At 37.0% G+C, this 22298-nt stretch overlaps 6 non-coding genes across 6 annotated transcripts; all 6 read right to left on the bottom strand.

Moving 5' to 3' along the window:
- Positions 1–6481: 6481 nt before the first annotated feature.
- TRNAK-UUU (transfer RNA lysine (anticodon UUU)) lies at positions 6482–6554 on the bottom strand. The gene has a single exon. It is a non-coding gene; the product is annotated as a tRNA-Lys (tRNA).
- A 5053-nt stretch (positions 6555–11607) lies between these two features.
- Positions 11608–11680, bottom strand: TRNAK-UUU (transfer RNA lysine (anticodon UUU)). The gene has a single exon. It is a non-coding gene; the product is annotated as a tRNA-Lys (tRNA).
- Positions 11681–14670: 2990 nt separating this feature from the next.
- Positions 14671–14743, bottom strand: TRNAK-UUU (transfer RNA lysine (anticodon UUU)). Its single transcript has one exon. It is a non-coding gene; the product is annotated as a tRNA-Lys (tRNA).
- A 1641-nt stretch (positions 14744–16384) lies between these two features.
- On the bottom strand, positions 16385–16457 carry TRNAK-UUU (transfer RNA lysine (anticodon UUU)). Its single transcript has one exon. It is a non-coding gene; the product is annotated as a tRNA-Lys (tRNA).
- A 957-nt stretch (positions 16458–17414) lies between these two features.
- Positions 17415–17487, bottom strand: TRNAK-UUU (transfer RNA lysine (anticodon UUU)). The gene has a single exon. It is a non-coding gene; the product is annotated as a tRNA-Lys (tRNA).
- Positions 17488–20830: 3343 nt separating this feature from the next.
- TRNAK-UUU (transfer RNA lysine (anticodon UUU)) lies at positions 20831–20903 on the bottom strand. The gene has a single exon. It is a non-coding gene; the product is annotated as a tRNA-Lys (tRNA).
- Positions 20904–22298: the final 1395 nt, after the last annotated feature.

The following is a 22298-nucleotide window of genomic DNA, read 5'->3' as shown; positions in this document are numbered from 1 at the left end:
AAGACAATCGCCCGAACAGGGACTTGAACCCTGGACCCTCAGATTAAAAGTCTGATGCTCTACCGACTGAGCTATCCATGATCTTCTGTGATAGGTCGCAAAAATGCAGAAAGTTTGTAATACAAAAAACAAGTCATATCAAATGATGACAACTACTAGTTACTGTGCAATTACTAAAGTTGGAAAATCTCTCTATCACTAAAAGTATTATCTGAAAAGCTTGACATTTAGTGTCTCTTGATGAAATACATTTAATTTGCCTCTTGGTTGAAGGTGTACATTCTTAAACAGTTTGTGATTTTCCCACTCTGCACTATGTTCCATTTCACAAAAACGACACATTGCTTAAAAGACACTCGCCCGAACAGGGACTTGAACCCTGGACCCTCAGATTAAAGTTCTGATGTTTTACCGACTCCAGGCTCTTCTGGAGTCTGTCGCAAACCTATAGAAAGTTCGTAATACAAAAACAAGTAAATTCAAATGGTGATAACTACTGTGCAATTACTAAAGTAGGAAAGTCTCTCTATCACTAAAAGTATGATATGAATAGCTTGACATTTAGTGTCTATTGATGAAATACATTTAATTTGCCTCTTGGTTGAAGGTGTACATTCTTAAACAGTTTGTGATTTTCCCACTCTGCACTATGTTCCATTTCACAAAATGACACATTGCTTAAAAGACAATCACCCGAACAGGGACTTGAACCCTGGACCCTCAGATTAAAAGTCTGATGCTCTACCGACTGAGCTATCCAGGATCTTCTGTGATAGGTCGCAAAAATGCAGAAAGTTCGTAATACAAAAAACAAGTCATATCAAATGATGACAACTACTAGTTACTGTGCAATTACTAAAGTTGGAAAATCTCTCTATCACTAAAAGTATTATCTGAATAGCTTGACATTTAGTGTCTATTGATGAAATACATTTAATTTGCCTCTTGGTTGAAGGTGTACATTCTTAAACAGTTTGTGATTTTCCCACTCTGCACTATGTTCCATTTCACAAAAACGACACATTGCTTAAAAGACACTCGCCCGAACAGGGACTTGAACCCTGGACCCTCAGATTAAAGTTCTGATGTTTTACCGACTCCAGGCTCTTCTGGAGTTTGTCGCAAACCTATAGAAAGTTCGTAATACTAAAACCAAGTAAATTCAAATGGTGACAACTACTGTGCAATTACTAAAGTAGGAAAATCTCTCTATCACTAAAAGTTTGATATGAATAGCTTGACATTTAGTGTCCATTGGTGAAATACATTTAATTTGCCTCTTGGTTGAAGGTGTACATTCTTAAACAGTTTGTGATTTTCCCACTCTGCACTATGTTCCATTTCACAAAATGACACATTGCTTAAAAGACACTCGCCCGAACAGACCCTTGAACCCTGGACCCTCAGATTAAAAGTCAGATGCTCTACCGACTGAGCTATCCAGGCTCTTCTGTGATAGGTCGCAAAAATGCTGAAAGTTCGTAATACAAAAAACAAGTCATTTCAAATGATGACAACTACTAGTTACTGTGCAATTACTAAAGTAGGAAAATCTCTCTATCACTAAAAGTATGAACTGAAAAGCTTGACATTTAGTGTCTCTTGATGAAATACATTTAATTTGCCTCTTGGTTGAAGGTGTACATTCTTAAACAGTTTGTGATTTTCCCACTCTGCACTATGTTCCATTTCACAAAAACGACACATTGCTTAAAAGACACTCGCCCGAACAGGGACTTGAACCCTAGACCCTCAGATTAATGTTCTGATGTTTTACCGACTCCAGGCTCTTCTGGAGTCTGTCGCAAACCTATAGAAAGTTCGTAATACAAAAACAAGTAAATTCAAATGGTGATAACTACTGTGCAATAACTAAAGTAGGAAAGTCTCTCTATCACTAAAAGTATGATATGAATAGCTTGACATTTAGTGTCTATTGATGAAATACATTTAATTTGCCTCTTGGTTGAAGGTGTACATTCTTAAACAGTTTGTGATTTTCCCACTCTGCACTATGTTCCATTTCACAAAATGACACATTGCTTAAAAGACAATCACCCGAACAGGGACTTGAACCCTGGACCCTCAGATTAAAAGTCTGATGCTCTACTGACTGAGCTATCCAGGATCTTCTGTAATAGGTCGCAAAAATGCAGAAAGTTCGTAATACAAAAAACAAGTCATATCAAATGATGACAACTACTAGTTACTGTGCAATTACTAAAGTAGGAAAATCTCTCTATCACTAAAAGTATTATCTGAAAAGCTTGACATTTAGTGTCTCTTGATGAAATACATTTAATTTGCCTCTTGGTTGAAGGTGTACATTCTTAAACAGTTTGTGATTTTCCCACTCTGCACTATGTTCCATTTCACAAAAACGACACATTGCTTAAAAGACACTCGCCCGAACAGGGACTTGAACCCTGGACCCTCAGATTAAAGTTCTGATGTTTTACCGACTCCAGGCTCTTCTGGAGTCTGTCGCAAACCTATAGAAAGTTCGTAATACAAAAACAAGTAAATTCAAATGGTGATAACTACTGTGCAATTACTAAAGTAGGAAAGTCTCTCTATCACTAAAAGTATGATATGAATAGCTTGACATTTAGTGTCTATTGATGAAATACATTTAATTTGCCTCTTGGTTGAAGGTGTACATTCTTAAACAGTTTGTGATTTTCCCACTCTGCACTATGTTCCATTTCACAAAATGACACATTGCTTAAAAGACAATCGCCCGAACAGGGACTTGAACCCTGGACCCTCAGATTAAAAGTCTGATGCTCTACCGACTGAGCTATCCATGATCTTCTGTGATAGGTCGCAAAAATGCAGAAAGTTTGTAATACAAAAAACAAGTCATATCAAATGATGACAACTACTAGTTACTGTGCAATTACTAAAGTTGGAAAATCTCTCTATCACTAAAAGTATTATCTGAAAAGCTTGACATTTAGTGTCTCTTGATGAAATACATTTAATTTGCCTCTTGGTTGAAGGTGTACATTCTTAAACAGTTTGTGATTTTCCCACTCTGCACTATGTTCCATTTCACAAAAACAACACATTGCTTAAAAGACACTCGCCCGAACAGGGACTTGAACCCTGGACCCTCAGATTAAAGTTCTGATGTTTTACCGACTCCAGGCTCTTCTGGAGTCTGTCGCAAACCTATAGAAAGTTCGTAATACAAAAACAAGTAAATTCAAATGGTGATAACTACTGTGCAATTACTAAAGTAGGAAAGTCTCTCTATCACTAAAAGTATGATATGAATAGCTTGACATTTAGTGTCTATTGATGAAATACATTTAATTTGCCTCTTGGTTGAAGGTGTACATTCTTAAACAGTTTGTGATTTTCCCACTCTGCACTATGTTCCATTTCACAAAATGACACATTGCTTAAAAGACAATCACCCGAACAGGGACTTGAACCCTGGACCCTCAGATTAAAAGTCTGATGCTCTACCGACTGAGCTATCCAGGATCTTCTGTAATAGGTCGCAAAAATGCAGAAAGTTCGTAATACAAAAAACAAGTCATATCAAATGATGACAACTACTAGTTACTGTGCAATTACTAAAGTTGGAAAATCTCTCTATCACTAAAAGTATTATCTGAATAGCTTGACATTTAGTGTCTATTGATGAAATACATTTAATTTGCCTCTTGGTTGAAGGTGTACATTCTTAAACAGTTTGTGATTTTCCCACTCTGCACTATGTTCCATTTCACAAAATGACACATTGCTTAAAAGACAATCGCCCGAACAGGGACTTGAACCCTGGACCCTCAGATTAAAAGTCTGATGCTCTACCGACTGAGCTATCCATGATCTTCTGTGATAGGTCGCAAAAATGCAGAAAGTTTGTAATACAAAAAACAAGTCATATCAAATGATGACAACTACTAGTTACTGTGCAATTACTAAAGTTGGAAAATCTCTCTATCACTAAAAGTATTATCTGAAAAGCTTGACATTTAGTGTCTCTTGATGAAATACATTTAATTTGCCTCTTGGTTGAAGGTGTACATTCTTAAACAGTTTGTGATTTTCCCACTCTGCACTATGTTCCATTTCACAAAAACGACACATTGCTTAAAAGACACTCGCCCGAACAGGGACTTGAACCCTGGACCCTCAGATTAAAGTTCTGATGTTTTACCGACTCCAGGCTCTTCTGGAGTCTGTCGCAAACCTATAGAAAGTTCGTAATACAAAAACAAGTAAATTCAAATGGTGATAACTACTGTGCAATTACTAAAGTAGGAAAGTCTCTCTATCACTAAAAGTATGATATGAATAGCTTGACATTTAGTGTCTATTGATGAAATACATTTAATTTGCCTCTTGGTTGAAGGTGTACATTCTTAAACAGTTTGTGATTTTCCCACTCTGCACTATGTTCCATTTCACAAAATGACACATTGCTTAAAAGACAATCACCCGAACAGGGACTTGAACCCTGGACCCTCAGATTAAAAGTCTGATGCTCTACCGACTGAGCTATCCAGGATCTTCTGTGATAGGTCGCAAAAATGCAGAAAGTTCGTAATACAAAAAACAAGTCATATCAAATGATGACAACTACTAGTTACTGTGCAATTACTAAAGTTGGAAAATCTCTCTATCACTAAAAGTATTATCTGAATAGCTTGACATTTAGTGTCTATTGATGAAATACATTTAATTTGCCTCTTGGTTGAAGGTGTACATTCTTAAACAGTTTGTGATTTTCCCACTCTGCACTATGTTCCATTTCACAAAAACGACACATTGCTTAAAAGACACTCGCCCGAACAGGGACTTGAACCCTGGACCCTCAGATTAAAGTTCTGATGTTTTACCGACTCCAGGCTCTTCTGGAGTTTGTCGCAAACCTATAGAAAGTTCGTAATACTAAAACCAAGTAAATTCAAATGGTGACAACTACTGTGCAATTACTAAAGTAGGAAAATCTCTCTATCACTAAAAGTTTGATATGAATAGCTTGACATTTAGTGTCCATTGGTGAAATACATTTAATTTGCCTCTTGGTTGAAGGTGTACATTCTTAAACAGTTTGTGATTTTCCCACTCTGCACTATGTTCCATTTCACAAAATGACACATTGCTTAAAAGACACTCGCCCGAACAGGAACTTGAACCCTGGACCCTCAGATTAAAGTTCTGATGTTTTACCGACTCCAGGCTCTTCTGGAGTTTGTCGCAAACCTATAGAAAGTTCGTAATACTAAAACCAAGTAAATTCAAATGGTGACAACTACTGTGCAATTACTAAAGTAGGGAAATCTCTCTATCACTAAAAGTATGATACGAATAGCTTGACATTTAGTGTCTATTGGTGAAATACATTTAATTTGCCTCTTGGTTGAAGGTGTACATTCTTAAACAGTTTGTGATTTTCTCACTCTGCACTATGTTCCATTTCACAAATTGACACATTGCTTAAACGACACTCACCCGAACAGGGACTTGAACCCTGGACCCTCAGATTAAAAGTCTGATGCTCTACCAACTGAGCTATCCAGGATTTTCTGTGATAGGTCGCAAAAATGCAGAAAGTTCGTAATACAAAAAACAAGTCATTTCAAATGATGACAACTACAAGTTACTGTGCAATTACTAAAGTAGGAAAATCTCTCTATCACTAAAAGTATGAACTGAAAAGCTTGACATTTAGTGTCTCTTGATGAAATACATTTAATTTGCCTCTTGGTTGAAGGTGTACATTCTTAAACAGTTTGTGATTTTCCCACTCTGCAATATGTTCCATTTCACAAAAACGACACATTGCTTAAAAGACACTCGCCCGAACAGGGACTTGAACCCTTGACCCTCAGATTAAAGTTCTGATGTTTTACCGACTCCAGGCTCTTCTGGAGTCTGTCGCAAACCTATAGAAAGTTCGTAATACTAAAACAAGTAAATTCAAATGGTGACAACTACTGTGCAATTACTAAAGTAGGAAAGTCTCTCTATCACTAAAAGTATGATATGAATAGCTTGACATTTAGTGTCTATTGATGAAATACATTTAATTTGCCTCTTGGTTGAAGGTGTACATTCTTAAACAGTTTGTGATTTTCCCACTCTGCACTATGTTCCATTTCACAAATTGACACATTGCTTAAAAGACACTCGCCCGAACAGGGACTTGAACCCTGGACCCTCAGATTAAAGTTCTGATGTTTTACCGACTCCAGGCTCTTCTGGAGTCTGTCGCAAACCTATAGAAAGTTCGTAATACAAAAACAAGTAAATTCAAATGGTGATAACTACTGTGCAATTACTAAAGTAGGAAAGTCTCTCTATCACTAAAAGTATGATATGAATAGCTTGACATTTAGTGTCTATTGATGAAATACATTTAATTTGCCTCTTGGTTGAAGGTGTACATTCTTAAACAGTTTGTGATTTTCCCACTCTGCACTATGTTCCATTTCACAAAATGACACATTGCTTAAAAGACAATCGCCCGAACAGGGACTTGAACCCTGGACCCTCAGATTAAAAGTCTGATGCTCTACCGACTGAGCTATCCAGGATCTTCTGTGATAGGTCGCAAAAATGCAGAAAGTTCGTAATACAAAAAACAAGTCATATCAAATGATGACAACTACTAGTTACTGTGCAATTACTAAAGTTGGAAAATCTCTCTATCACTAAAAGTATGAACTGAAAAGCTTGACATTTAGTGTCTCTTGATGAAATACATTTAATTTGCCTCTTGGTTGAAGGTGTACATTCTTAAACAGTTTGTGATTTTCCCACTCTGCACTATGTTCCATTTCACAAAAACGACACATTGCTTAAAAGACACTCGCCCGAACAGGGACTTGAACCCTGGACCCTCAGATTAAAGTTCTGATGTTTTACCGACTACAGGCTCTTCTGGAGTTTGTTGCAAACCTATAGAAAGTTCGTAATACTAAAACCAAGTAAATTCAAATGGTGACAACTACTGTGCAATTACTAAAGTAGGAAAATCTCTCTATCACTAAAAGTATGATATGAATAGCTTGACATTTAGTGTCTATTGGTGAAATACATTTAATTTGCCTCTTGGTTGAAGGTGTACATTCTTAAACAGTTTGTGATTTTCCCACTCTGCACTATGTTCCATTTCACAAAATGACACATTGCTTAAAAGACACTCGCCCGCACAGACCCTTGAACCCTGGACCCTCAGATTAAAAGTCAGATGCTCTACCGACTGAGCTATCCAGGCTCTTCTGTGATAGGTCGCAAAAATGCTGAAAGTTCGTAATACAAAAAACAAGTCATTTCAAATGATGACAACTACTAGTTACTGTGCAATTACTAAAGTAGGAAAATCTCTCTATCACTAAAAGTATGAACTGAAAAGCTTGACATTTAGTGTCTCTTGATGAAATACATTTAATTTGCCTTTTGGTTGAAGGTGTACATTCTTAAACAGTTTGTGATTTTCCCACTCTGCACTATGTTCCATTTCACAAAAACGACACATTGCTTAAAAGACACTCGCCCGAACAGGGACTTGAACCCTGGACCCTCAGATTAATGTTCTGATGTTTTACTGACTCCAGGCTCTTCTGGAGTCTGTCGCAAACCTATAGAAAGTTCGTAATACTAAAACCAAGTAAATTCAAATGGTGACAACTACTGTGCAATTACTAAAGTAGGAAAATCTCTCTATCACTAAAAGTATGATATGAATAGCTTGACATTTAGTGTCTATTGGTGAAATACATTTAATTTGCCTCTTGGTTGAAGGTGTACATTCTTAAACAGTTTGTGATTTTCCCACTCTGCACTATGTTCCATTTCACAAAATGACACATTGCTTAAAAGACACTCGCCCGCACAGACCCTTGAACCCTGGACCCTCAGATTAAAAGTCAGATGCTCTACCGACTGAGCTATCCAGGCTCTTCTGTGATAGGTCGCAAAAATGCTGAAAGTTCGTAATACAAAAAACAAGTCATTTCAAATGATGACAACTACTAGTTACTGTGCAATTACTAAAGTAGGAAAATCTCTCTATCACTAAAAGTATGAACTGAAAAGCTTGACATTTAGTGTCTCTTGATGAAATACATTTAATTTGCCTTTTGGTTGAAGGTGTACATTCTTAAACAGTTTGTGATTTTCCCACTCTGCACTATGTTCCATTTCACAAAAACGACACATTGCTTAAAAGACACTCGCCCGAACAGGGACTTGAACCCTGGACCCTCAGATTAATGTTCTGATGTTTTACTGACTCCAGGCTCTTCTGGAGTCTGTCGCAAACCTATAGAAAGTTCGTAATACAAAAACAAGTAAATTCAAATGGTGATAACTACTGTGCAATAACTAAAGTAGGAAAGTCTCTCTATCACTAAAAGTATGATATGAATAGCTTGACATTTAGTGTCTATTGATGAAATACATTTAATTTGCCTCTTGGTTGAAGGTGTACATTCTTAAACAGTTTGTGATTTTCCCACTCTGCACTATGTTCCATTTCACAAAATGACACATTGCTTAAAAGACAATCACCCGAACAGGGACTTGAACCCTGGACCCTCAGATTAAAAGTCTGATGCTCTACCGACTGAGCTATCCAGGATCTTCTGTAATAGGTCGCAAAAATGCAGAAAGTTCGTAATACAAAAAACAAGTCATATCAAATGATGACAACTACTAGTTACTGTGCAATTACTAAAGTAGGAAAATCTCTCTATCACTAAAAGTATTATCTGAAAAGCTTGACATTTAGTGTCTCTTGATGAAATACATTTAATTTGCCTCTTGGTTGAAGGTGTACATTCTTAAACAGTTTGTGATTTTCCCACTCTGCACTATGTTCCATTTCACAAAATGACACATTGCTTAAAAGACAATCGCCCGAACAGGGACTTGAACCCTGGACCCTCAGATTAAAAGTCTGATGCTCTACCGACTGAGCTATCCATGATCTTCTGTGATAGGTCGCAAAAATGCAGAAAGTTTGTAATACAAAAAACAAGTCATATCAAATGATGACAACTACTAGTTACTGTGCAATTACTAAAGTTGGAAAATCTCTCTATCACTAAAAGTATTATCTGAAAAGCTTGACATTTAGTGTCTCTTGATGAAATACATTTAATTTGCCTCTTGGTTGAAGGTGTACATTCTTAAACAGTTTGTGATTTTCCCACTCTGCACTATGTTCCATTTCACAAAAACGACACATTGCTTAAAAGACACTCGCCCGAACAGGGACTTGAACCCTGGACCCTCAGATTAAAGTTCTGATGTTTTACCGACTCCAGGCTCTTCTGGAGTCTGTCGCAAACCTATAGAAAGTTCGTAATACAAAAACAAGTAAATTCAAATGGTGATAACTACTGTGCAATTACTAAAGTAGGAAAGTCTCTCTATCACTAAAAGTATGATATGAATAGCTTGACATTTAGTGTCTATTGATGAAATACATTTAATTTGCCTCTTGGTTGAAGGTGTACATTCTTAAACAGTTTGTGATTTTCCCACTCTGCACTATGTTCCATTTCACAAAATGACACATTGCTTAAAAGACAATCACCCGAACAGGGACTTGAACCCTGGACCCTCAGATTAAAAGTCTGATGCTCTACCGACTGAGCTATCCAGGATCTTCTGTGATAGGTCGCAAAAATGCAGAAAGTTCGTAATACAAAAAACAAGTCATATCAAATGATGACAACTACTAGTTACTGTGCAATTACTAAAGTTGGAAAATCTCTCTATCACTAAAAGTATTATCTGAATAGCTTGACATTTAGTGTCTATTGATGAAATACATTTAATTTGCCTCTTGGTTGAAGGTGTACATTCTTAAACAGTTTGTGATTTTCCCACTCTGCACTATGTTCCATTTCACAAAAACGACACATTGCTTAAAAGACACTCGCCCGAACAGGGACTTGAACCCTGGACCCTCAGATTAAAGTTCTGATGTTTTACCGACTCCAGGCTCTTCTGGAGTTTGTCGCAAACCTATAGAAAGTTCGTAATACTAAAACCAAGTAAATTCAAATGGTGACAACTACTGTGCAATTACTAAAGTAGGAAAATCTCTCTATCACTAAAAGTTTGATATGAATAGCTTGACATTTAGTGTCCATTGGTGAAATACATTTAATTTGCCTCTTGGTTGAAGGTGTACATTCTTAAACAGTTTGTGATTTTCCCACTCTGCACTATGTTCCATTTCACAAAATGACACATTGCTTAAAAGACACTCGCCCGAACAGACCCTTGAACCCTGGACCCTCAGATTAAAAGTCAGATGCTCTACCGACTGAGCTATCCAGGCTCTTCTGTGATAGGTCGCAAAAATGCAGAAAGTTCGTAATACAAAAAACAAGTCATATCAAATGATGACAACTACTAGTTACTGTGCAATTACTAAAGTTGGAAAATCTCTCTATCACTAAAAGTATGAACTGAAAAGCTTGACATTTAGTGTCTCTTGATGAAATACATTTAATTTGCCTCTTGGTTGAAGGTGTACATTCTTAAACAGTTTGTGATTTTCCCACTCTGCACTATGTTCCATTTCACAAAAATGACACATTGCTTAAAAGACACTCGCCCGAACAGGAACTTGAACCCTGGACCCTCAGATTAAAGTTCTGATGTTTTACCGACTCCAGGCTCTTCTGGAGTTTGTCGCAAACCTATAGAAAGTTCGTAATACTAAAACCAAGTAAATTCAAATGGTGACAACTACTGTGCAATTACTAAAGTAGGGAAATCTCTCTATCACTAAAAGTATGATACGAATAGCTTGACATTTAGTGTCTATTGGTGAAATACATTTAATTTGCCTCTTGGTTGAAGGTGTACATTCTTAAACAGTTTGTGATTTTCTCACTCTGCACTATGTTCCATTTCACAAATTGACACATTGCTTAAACGACACTCACCCGAACAGGGACTTGAACCCTGGACCCTCAGATTAAAAGTCTGATGCTCTACCAACTGAGCTATCCAGGATTTTCTGTGATAGGTCGCAAAAATGCAGAAAGTTCGTAATACAAAAAACAAGTCATTTCAAATGATGACAACTACAAGTTACTGTGCAATTACTAAAGTAGGAAAATCTCTCTATCACTAAAAGTATGAACTGAAAAGCTTGACATTTAGTGTCTCTTGATGAAATACATTTAATTTGCCTCTTGGTTGAAGGTGTACATTCTTAAACAGTTTGTGATTTTCCCACTCTGCAATATGTTCCATTTCACAAAAACGACACATTGCTTAAAAGACACTCGCCCGAACAGGGACTTGAACCCTTGACCCTCAGATTAAAGTTCTGATGTTTTACCGACTCCAGGCTCTTCTGGAGTCTGTCGCAAACCTATAGAAAGTTCGTAATACTAAAACAAGTAAATTCAAATGGTGACAACTACTGTGCAATTACTAAAGTAGGAAAGTCTCTCTATCACTAAAAGTATGATATGAATAGCTTGACATTTAGTGTCTATTGATGAAATACATTTAATTTGCCTCTTGGTTGAAGGTGTACATTCTTAAACAGTTTGTGATTTTCCCACTCTGCACTATGTTCCATTTCACAAAATGACACATTGCTTAAAAGACAATCGCCCGAACAGGGACTTGAACCCTGGACCCTCAGATTAAAAGTCTGATGCTCTACCGACTGAGCTATCCAGGATCTTCTGTGATAGGTCGCAAAAATGCAGAAAGTTCGTAATACAAAAAACAAGTCATATCAAATGATGACAACTACTAGTTACTGTGCAATTACTAAAGTTGGAAAATCTCTCTATCACTAAAAGTATGAACTGAAAAGCTTGACATTTAGTGTCTCTTGATGAAATACATTTAATTTGCCTCTTGGTTGAAGGTGTACATTCTTAAACAGTTTGTGATTTTCCCACTCTGCACTATGTTCCATTTCACAAAAACGACACATTGCTTAAAAGACACTCGCCCGAACAGGGACTTGAACCCTGGACCCTCAGATTAAAGTTCTGATGTTTTACCGACTCCAGGCTCTTCTGGAGTCTGTCGCAAACCTATAGAAAGTTCGTAATACAAAAACAAGTAAATTCAAATGGTGATAACTACTGTGCAATTACTAAAGTAGGAAAGTCTCTCTATCACTAAAAGTATGATATGAATAGCTTGACATTTAGTGTCTATTGATGAAATACATTTAATTTGCCTCTTGGTTGAAGGTGTACATTCTTAAACAGTTTGTGATTTTCCCACTCTGCACTATGTTCCATTTCACAAAATGACACATTGCTTAAAAGACAATCACCCGAACAGGGACTTGAACCCTGGACCCTCAGATTAAAAGTCTGATGCTCTACCGACTGAGCTATCCAGGATCTTCTGTGATAGGTCGCAAAAATGCAGAAAGTTCGTAATACAAAAAACAAGTCATATCAAATGATGACAACTACTAGTTACTGTGCAATTACTAAAGTTGGAAAATCTCTCTATCACTAAAAGTATTATCTGAATAGCTTGACATTTAGTGTCTATTGATGAAATACATTTAATTTGCCTCTTGGTTGAAGGTGTACATTCTTAAACAGTTTGTGATTTTCCCACTCTGCACTATGTTCCATTTCACAAAAACGACACATTGCTTAAAAGACACTCGCCCGAACAGGGACTTGAACCCTGGACCCTCAGATTAAAGTTCTGATGTTTTACCGACTCCAGGCTCTTCTGGAGTTTGTCGCAAACCTATAGAAAGTTCGTAATACTAAAACCAAGTAAATTCAAATGGTGACAACTACTGTGCAATTACTAAAGTAGGAAAATCTCTCTATCACTAAAAGTTTGATATGAATAGCTTGACATTTAGTGTCCATTGGTGAAATACATTTAATTTGCCTCTTGGTTGAAGGTGTACATTCTTAAACAGTTTGTGATTTTCCCACTCTGCACTATGTTCCATTTCACAAAATGACACATTGCTTAAAAGACACTCGCCCGAACAGACCCTTGAACCCTGGACCCTCAGATTAAAAGTCAGATGCTCTACCGACTGAGCTATCCAGGCTCTTCTGTGATAGGTCGCAAAAATGCAGAAAGTTCGTAATACAAAAAACAAGTCATATCAAATGATGACAACTACTAGTTACTGTGCAATTACTAAAGTTGGAAAATCTCTCTATCACTAAAAGTATGAACTGAAAAGCTTGACATTTAGTGTCTCTTGATGAAATACATTTAATTTGCCTCTTGGTTGAAGGTGTACATTCTTAAACAGTTTGTGATTTTCCCACTCTGCACTATGTTCCATTTCACAAAAATGACACATTGCTTAAAAGACACTCGCCCGAACAGGAACTTGAACCCTGGACCCTCAGATTAAAGTTCTGATGTTTTACCGACTCCAGGCTCTTCTGGAGTTTGTCGCAAACCTATAGAAAGTTCGTAATACTAAAACCAAGTAAATTCAAATGGTGACAACTACTGTGCAATTACTAAAGTAGGGAAATCTCTCTATCACTAAAAGTATGATACGAATAGCTTGACATTTAGTGTCTATTGGTGAAATACATTTAATTTGCCTCTTGGTTGAAGGTGTACATTCTTAAACAGTTTGTGATTTTCTCACTCTGCACTATGTTCCATTTCACAAATTGACACATTGCTTAAACGACACTCACCCGAACAGGGACTTGAACCCTGGACCCTCAGATTAAAAGTCTGATGCTCTACCAACTGAGCTATCCAGGATTTTCTGTGATAGGTCGCAAAAATGCAGAAAGTTCGTAATACAAAAAACAAGTCATTTCAAATGATGACAACTACAAGTTACTGTGCAATTACTAAAGTAGGAAAATCTCTCTATCACTAAAAGTATGAACTGAAAAGCTTGACATTTAGTGTCTCTTGATGAAATACATTTAATTTGCCTCTTGGTTGAAGGTGTACATTCTTAAACAGTTTGTGATTTTCCCACTCTGCAATATGTTCCATTTCACAAAAACGACACATTGCTTAAAAGACACTCGCCCGAACAGGGACTTGAACCCTTGACCCTCAGATTAAAGTTCTGATGTTTTACCGACTCCAGGCTCTTCTGGAGTCTGTCGCAAACCTATAGAAAGTTCGTAATACTAAAACAAGTAAATTCAAATGGTGACAACTACTGTGCAATTACTAAAGTAGGAAAGTCTCTCTATCACTAAAAGTATGATATGAATAGCTTGACATTTAGTGTCTATTGATGAAATACATTTAATTTGCCTCTTGGTTGAAGGTGTACATTCTTAAACAGTTTGTGATTTTCCCACTCTGCACTATGTTCCATTTCACAAATTGACACATTGCTTAAAAGACACTCGCCCGAACAGGGACTTGAACCCTGGACCCTCAGATTAAAGTTCTGATGTTTTACCGACTCCAGGCTCTTCTGGAGTCTGTCGCAAACCTATAGAAAGTTCGTAATACAAAAACAAGTAAATTCAAATGGTGATAACTACTGTGCAATTACTAAAGTAGGAAAGTCTCTCTATCACTAAAAGTATGATATGAATAGCTTGACATTTAGTGTCTATTGATGAAATACATTTAATTTGCCTCTTGGTTGAAGGTGTACATTCTTAAACAGTTTGTGATTTTCCCACTCTGCACTATGTTCCATTTCACAAAATGACACATTGCTTAAAAGACAATCGCCCGAACAGGGACTTGAACCCTGGACCCTCAGATTAAAAGTCTGATGCTCTACCGACTGAGCTATCCAGGATCTTCTGTGATAGGTCGCAAAAATGCAGAAAGTTCGTAATACAAAAAACAAGTCATATCAAATGATGACAACTACTAGTTACTGTGCAATTACTAAAGTTGGAAAATCTCTCTATCACTAAAAGTATGAACTGAAAAGCTTGACATTTAGTGTCTCTTGATGAAATACATTTAATTTGCCTCTTGGTTGAAGGTGTACATTCTTAAACAGTTTGTGATTTTCCCACTCTGCACTATGTTCCATTTCACAAAAACGACACATTGCTTAAAAGACACTCGCCCGAACAGGGACTTGAACCCTGGACCCTCAGATTAAAGTTCTGATGTTTTACCGACTACAGGCTCTTCTGGAGTTTGTTGCAAACCTATAGAAAGTTCGTAATACTAAAACCAAGTAAATTCAAATGGTGACAACTACTGTGCAATTACTAAAGTAGGAAAATCTCTCTATCACTAAAAGTATGATATGAATAGCTTGACATTTAGTGTCTATTGGTGAAATACATTTAATTTGCCTCTTGGTTGAAGGTGTACATTCTTAAACAGTTTGTGATTTTCCCACTCTGCACTATGTTCCATTTCACAAAATGACACATTGCTTAAAAGACACTCGCCCGCACAGACCCTTGAACCCTGGACCCTCAGATTAAAAGTCAGATGCTCTACCGACTGAGCTATCCAGGCTCTTCTGTGATAGGTCGCAAAAATGCTGAAAGTTCGTAATACAAAAAACAAGTCATTTCAAATGATGACAACTACTAGTTACTGTGCAATTACTAAAGTAGGAAAATCTCTCTATCACTAAAAGTATGAACTGAAAAGCTTGACATTTAGTGTCTCTTGATGAAATACATTTAATTTGCCTTTTGGTTGAAGGTGTACATTCTTAAACAGTTTGTGATTTTCCCACTCTGCACTATGTTCCATTTCACAAAAACGACACATTGCTTAAAAGACACTCGCCCGAACAGGGACTTGAACCCTGGACCCTCAGATTAATGTTCTGATGTTTTACTGACTCCAGGCTCTTCTGGAGTCTGTCGCAAACCTATAGAAAGTTCGTAATACAAAAACAAGTAAATTCAAATGGTGATAACTACTGTGCAATAACTAAAGTAGGAAAGTCTCTCTATCACTAAAAGTATGATATGAATAGCTTGACATTTAGTGTCTATTGATGAAATACATTTAATTTGCCTCTTGGTTGAAGGTGTACATTCTTAAACAGTTTGTGATTTTCCCACTCTGCACTATGTTCCATTTCACAAAATGACACATTGCTTAAAAGACAATCACCCGAACAGGGACTTGAACCCTGGACCCTCAGATTAAAAGTCTGATGCTCTACCGACTGAGCTATCCAGGATCTTCTGTAATAGGTCGCAAAAATGCAGAAAGTTCGTAATACAAAAAACAAGTCATATCAAATGATGACAACTACTAGTTACTGTGCAATTACTAAAGTAGGAAAATCTCTCTATCACTAAAAGTATTATCTGAAAAGCTTGACATTTAGTGTCTCTTGATGAAATACATTTAATTTGCCTCTTGGTTGAAGGTGTACATTCTTAAACAGTTTGTGATTTTCCCACTCTGCACTATGTTCCATTTCACAAAAATGACACATTGCTTAAAAGACACTCGCCCGAACAGGGACTTGAACCCTGGACCCTCAGATTAAAAGTCTGATGCTCTACCGTCTGAGCTATCCAGGCTCTTCTGTGATAGGTCGCAAAAATGCTGAAAGTTCGTAATACAAAAAACAAGTCATTTCAAATGATGACAACTACTAGTTACTGTGCAATTACTAAAGTAGGAAAATCTCTCTATCACTAAAAGTATGAACTGAAAAGCTTGACATTTAGTGTCTCTTGATGAAATACATTTAATTTGCCTCTTGGTTGAAGGTGTACATTCTTAAACAGTTTGTGATTTTCCCACTCTGCACTATGTTCCATTTCACAAATTGACACATTGCTTAAAAGACACTCACCCGAACAGGGACTTGAACCCTGGACCCTCAGATTAAAAGTCTGATACTCTATCGACTGAGCTATCCAGGCTCTTCTGTGATAGGTCGCAAAAATGCTGAAAGTTCGTAATACAAAAAACAAGTCATTTCAAATGATGACAACTACTAGTTACTGTGCAATTACTAAAGTAGGAAAATCTCTCTATCACTAAAAGTATGAACTGAAAAGCTTGACATTTAGTGTCTCTTGATGAAATACATTTAATTTGCCTCTTGGTTGAAGGTGTACATTCTTAAACAGTTTGTGATTTTCCCACTCTGCACTATGTTCCATTTCACAAAAACGACACATTGCTTAAAAGACACTCGCCCGAACAGGGACTTGAACGCTGGACCCTCAGATTAAAGTTCTGATGTTTTACCGACTCCAGGCTCTTCTGGAGTCTGTCGCAAACCTATAGAAAGTTCGTAATACAAAAACAAGTAAATTCAAATGATGATAACTACTGTGCAATTACTAAAGTAGGAAAGTCTCTCTATCACTAAAAGTATGATATGAATAGCTTGACATTTAGTGTCTATTGATGAAATACATTTAATTTGCCTCTTGGTTGAAGGTGTACATTCTTAAACAGTTTGTGATTTTCCCACTCTGCACTATGTTCCATTTCACAAAATGACACATTGCTTAAAAGACAATCGCCCGAACAGGGACTTGAACCCTGGACCCTCAGATTAAAAGTCTGATGCTCTACCGACTGAGCTATCCAGGATCTTCTGTGATAGGTCGCAAAAATGCAGAAAGTTCGTAATACAAAAAACAAGTCATATCAAATGATGACAACTACTAGTTACTGTGCAATTACTAAAGTTGGAAAATCTCTCTATCACTAAAAGTATAATCTGAATAGCTTGACATTTAGTGTCTATTGATGAAATACATTTAATTTGCCTCTTGGTTGAAGGTGTACATTCTTAAACAGTTTGTGATTTTCCCACTCTGCACTATGTTCCATTTCACAAAAACGACACATTGCTTAAAAGACACTCGCCCGAACAGGGACTTGAACCCTGGACCCTCAGATTAAAGTTCTGATGTTTTACCGACTCCAGGCTCTTCTGGAGTTTGTCGCAAACCTATAGAAAGTTCGTAATACTAAAACCAAGTAAATTCAAATGGTGACAACTACTGTGCAATTACTAAAGTAGGAAAATCTCTCTATCACTAAAAGTTTGATATGAATAGCTTGACATTTAGTGTCTATTGGTGAAATACATTTAATTTGCCTCTTGGTTGAAGGTGTACATTCTTAAACAGTTTGTGATTTTCCCACTCTGCACTATGTTCCATTTCACAAAATGACACATTGCTTAAAAGACACTCGCCCGAACAGACCCTTGAACCCTGGACCCTCAGATTAAAAGTCAGATGCTCTACCGACTGAGCTATCCAGGCTCTTCTGTGATAGGTCGCAAAAATGCAGAAAGTTCGTAATAAAAAAAACAAGTCATATCAAATGATGACAACTACTAGTTACTGTGCAATTACTAAAGTTGGAAAATCTCTCTATCACTAAAAGTATGAACTGAAAAGCTTGACATTTAGTGTCTCTTGATGAAATACATTTAATTTGCCTCTTGGTTGAAGGTGTACATTCTTAAACAGTTTGTGATTTTCCCACTCTGCACTATGTTCCATTTCACAAATTGACACATTATTTAAAAGACACTCACCTGAACAGGGACTTGAACCCTGGACCCTCAGATTAAAAGTCTGATGCTCTATCGACTGAGCTATCCAGGGTCTTCTGTGATAGGTCGCAAAAATGCTGAAAGTTCGGAATACAAAAAACAAGTCATTTCAAATGATGACAACTACTAGTTACTGTGCAATTACTAAAGTAGGAAAATCTCTCTATCACTAAAAGTATGAACTGAAAAGCTTGACATTTAGTGTCTCTTGATGAAATACATTTAATTTGCCTCTTGGTTGAAGGTGTACATTCTTAAACAGTTTGTGATTTTCCCACTCTGCACTATGTTCCATTTCACAAAAACGACACATTGCTTAAAAGACACTCGCCCGAACAGGAACTTGAACCCTGGACCCTCAGATTAAAGTTCTGATGTTTTACCGACTCCAGGCTCTTCTGGAGTTTGTCGCAAACCTATAGAAAGTTCGTAATACTAAAACCAAGTAAATTCAAATGGTGACAACTACTGTGCAATTACTAAAGTAGGAAAATCTCTCTATCACTAAAAGTATGATATGAATAGCTTGACATTTAGTGTCTATTGGTGAAATACATTTAATTTGCCTCTTGGTTGAAGGTGTACATTCTTAAACAGTTTGTGATTTTCCCACTCTGCACTATGTTCCATTTCACAAAATGACACATTGCTTAAAAGACACTCGCCCGAACAGACCCTTGAACCCTGGACCCTCAGATTAAAAGTCAGATGCTCTACCGACTGAGCTATCCAGGCTCTTCTGTGATAGGTCGCAAAAATGCAGAAAGTTCGTAATACAAAAAACAAGTAATTTCAAATGATGACAACTACTAGTTACTGTGCAATTACTAAAGTAGGAAAATCTCTCTATCACTAAAAGTATGAACTGAAAAGCTTGACATTTAGTGTCTCTTGATGAAATACATTTAATTTGCCTCTTGGTTGAAGGTGTACATTCTTAAACAGTTTGTGATTTTCCCACTCTGCACTATGTTCCATTTCACAAAAACGACACATTGCTTAAAAGACTCTCGCCCGAACAGGGACTTGAACCCTGGACCCTCAGATTAAAGTTCTGATGTTTTACCGACTCCAGGCTCTTCTGGAGTTTGTCGCAAACCTATAGAAAGTTCGTAATACTAAAACCAAGTAAATTCAAATGGTGACAACTACTGTGCAATTACTAAAGTAGGAAAATCTCTCTATCACTAAAAGTTTGATATGAAAAGCTTGACATTTAGTGTCTATTGATGAAATACATTTAATTTGCCTCTTGATTGAAGGTGTACATTCTTAAACAGTTTGTGATTTTCCCACTCTGCACTATGTTCCATTTCACAAATTGACACATTGCTTAAAAGACACTCGCCCGAACAGACCCTTGAACCCTGGACCCTCAGATTAAAAGTCAGATGCTCTACCGACTGAGCTATCCAGGATCTTCTGTGATAGGTCGCAAAAATGCAGAAAGTTCGTAATACAAAAAACAAGTCATTTCAAATGATGACAACTACTAGTTACTGTGCAATTACTAAAGTAGGAAAATCTCTCTATCACTAAAAGTATGAACTGAAAAGCTTGACATTTAGTGTCTCTTGATGAAATACATTTAATTTGCCTCTTGGTTGAAGGTGTACATTCTTAAACAGTTTGTGATTTTCCCACTCTGCACTATGTTCCATTTCACAAAAACGACACATTGCTTAAAAGACACTCGCCCGAACAGGGACTTGAACCCTGGACCCTCAGATTAAAGTTCTGATATTTTACCGACTCCAGGCTCTTCTGGAGTTTGTCCCAAACCTATAGAAAGTTCGTAATACTAAAACCAAGTAAATTCAAATGGTGACAACTACTGTGCAATTACTAAAGTAGGAAAATCTCTCTATCACTAAAAGTATGATATGAATAGCTTGACATTTAGTGTCTATTGATGAAATACATTTAATTTGCCTCTTGGTTGAAGGTGTACATTCTTAAACAGTTTGTGATTTTCCCACTCTGCACTATGTTCCATTTCACAAAAACGACACATTGCTTAAAAGACACTTGCCCGAACAGGGACTTGAACCCTGGACCCTCAGATTAAAGTTCTGATGTTTTACCGACTCCAGGCTCTTCTGGAGTTTGTCGCAAACCTATAGAAAGTTCGTAATACTAAAACCAAGTAAATTCAAATGGTGACAACTACTGTGCAATTACTAAAGTAGGAAAATCTCTCTATCACTAAAAGTATGATATGAATAGCTTGACATTTAGTGTCTATTGGTGAAATACATTTAATTTGCCTCTTGGTTGAAGGTGTACATTCTTAAACAGTTTTTGATTTTCCCACTCTGCACTATGTTCCATTTCACAAAAATGACACATTGCTTAAAAGACACTCGCCCGAACAGGGACTTGAACCCTGGACCCTCAGATTAAAAGTCTGATGCTCTACCGTCTGAGCTATCCAGGCTCTTCTGTGATAGGTCGCAAAAATGCTGAAAGTTCGTAATACAAAAAACAAGTCATTTCAAATGATGACAACTACTAGTTACTGTGCAATTACTAAAGTAGGAAAATCTCTCTATCACTAAAAGTATGAACTGAAAAGCTTGACATTTAGTGTCTCTTGATGAAATACATTTAATTTGCCTCTTGGTTGAAGGTGTACATTCTTAAACAGTTTGTGATTTTCCCACTCTGCACTATGTTCCATTTCACAAAAATGACACATTGCTTAAAAGACACTCGCCCGAACAGGGACTTGAACCCTGGACCCTCAGATTAAAGTTCTGATGTTTTACCGACTCCAGGCTCTTCTGGAGTCTGTCGCAAACTTATAGAAAGTTCGTAATACAAAAACAAGTAAATTCAAATGGTGATAACTACTGTGCAATTACTAAAGTAGGAAAGTCTCTCTATCACTAAAAGTATGAACTGAAAAGCTTGACATTTAGTGTCTCTTGATGAAATACATTTAATTTGCCTCTTGGTTGAAGGTGTACATTCTTAAACAGTTTGTGATTTTCCCACTCTGCACTATGTTCCATTTCACAAAATGACACATTGCTTAAAAGACACTCGCCCGAACAGACCCTTGAACCCTGGACCCTCAGATTAAAAGTCAGATGCTCTACCGACTGAGCTATCCAAGCTCTTCTGTGATAGGTCGCAAAAATGCAGAAAGTTCGTAATACAAAAAACAAGTAATTTCAAATGATGACAACTACTAGTTACTGTGCAATTACTAAAGTAGGAAAATCTCTCTATCACTAAAAGTATGAACTGAAAAGCTTGACATTTAGTGTCTCTTGATGAAATACATTTAATTTGCCTCTTGGTTGAAGGTGTACATTCTTAAACAGTTTGTGATTTTCCCACTCTACACTATGTTCCATTTCACAAAAACGACACATTGCTTAAAAGACTCTCGCCCGAACAGGGACTTGAACCCTGGACCCTCAGATTAAAGTTCTGATGTTTTACCGACTCCAGGCTCTTCTGGAGTTTGTCGCAAACCTATAGAGAGTTCGTAATACTAAAACCAAGTAAATTCAAATGGTGACAACTACTGTGCAATTACTAAAGTAGGAAAATCTCTCTATCACTAAAAGTTTGATATGAATAGCTTGACATTTAGTGTCTATTGATGAAATACATTTAATTTGCCTCTTGATTGAAGGTGTACATTCTTAAACAGTTTGTGATTTTCCCACTCTGCACTATGTTCCATTTCACAAATTGACACATTGCTTAAAAGACACTCGCCCGAACAGACCCTTGAACCCTGGACCCTCAGATTAAAAGTCAGATGCTCTACCGACTGAGCTATCCAGGATCTTCTGTGATAGGTCGCAAAAATGCAGAA

This window comes from Taudactylus pleione, unplaced genomic scaffold, assembly GCF_031769625.1.
Source record: "Taudactylus pleione unplaced genomic scaffold, aTauple2 ptg000454l, whole genome shotgun sequence".
In the NCBI taxonomy this organism is placed as follows: Eukaryota; Metazoa; Chordata; class Amphibia; order Anura; family Myobatrachidae; genus Taudactylus; species Taudactylus pleione.
The sequence above is the reverse complement of the archived record's forward strand: the minus strand, read 5'-3'. Positions and strand labels throughout refer to the sequence as shown.